This window comes from Coenobita brevimanus, chromosome 102 (assembly GCF_032717465.1).
Source record: "Coenobita brevimanus isolate Jiangsu-jjx chromosome 102, ASM3271746v2, whole genome shotgun sequence".
In the NCBI taxonomy this organism is placed as follows: domain Eukaryota; kingdom Metazoa; phylum Arthropoda; class Malacostraca; order Decapoda; family Coenobitidae; genus Coenobita; species Coenobita brevimanus.
Window position 1 is genome coordinate 34,619,657 of NC_137055.1, and position 905 is coordinate 34,620,561.

The window sequence follows — 905 nt, forward strand, 5'->3', positions numbered from 1 at the left end:
CAAATATTGCAAGTGTCCCTTGATTTCAAGACTGACATCAAAATGCACGCAACACTGCCAAGCACAGGAAAACAGAAGGACCATTTAGTTTGGAGAGGCAAAAATTTATTCCTTTTGAATAATTAAATAATGACACCCTAACACCGAAGAGCTGAGTAATTCTGTTCATAGCAGAATATTGTGCATTACGAGCTGTCAGAAGCGTGCAAAGTGTGTTTCGGTGACAGCAAAGGGTGTAAAGATCAGTAACTCAAAAGTCTGTGTGTTCTGGTCTGTAATTGATTGCTCCTCACATCAGCGAACTGAGAGCTGATATAGGTGAAAGGAAGTTTAGCCTACTGATTAATGAAAGTAATGAAATTTCTGTTACGAAGTTAGTATGTATCGCCATTAGATATTATTCTGATAAGAGGGAGAAAACTGTAGTGACATTTTTGGATATGACTGAACTCAGCGAGTGTAATGATGATGCAGTATGTGATGCCATAAAACTGTCATTAAGAAGTAAATGGCTAGACTTGCACAAATTTTAACCTATTGGGACTGACAATGTGTCAGTGATGACCGGTGTTAGTAACGATGTTTATGTGAATTTAAAAGCGGAAGTCCCACGACTGCTGCTGATCAGATGTGTGTGTGTCATTCACAGTCTCTTATGCTGCAAGTGATCATCTTCGCGGTTCTCATGCTCGCGTGTGAGATAAGTAAGGTATATACAAGGAGTTTTATGTCTCGGTTAATGAAGGACAGACCCCATCGAAACTAGTACAGCCAAGTCTGACACGATGGTTGGTGACTGAAGCTGCCATAGTCAGAATTCTGAAAAAGTACCCTCACTGACGTAGACTTTCAGTGGAGAAAATTACACTTCACAGCGTGGCCAGCTCAGCTTTGGACAAGTAACA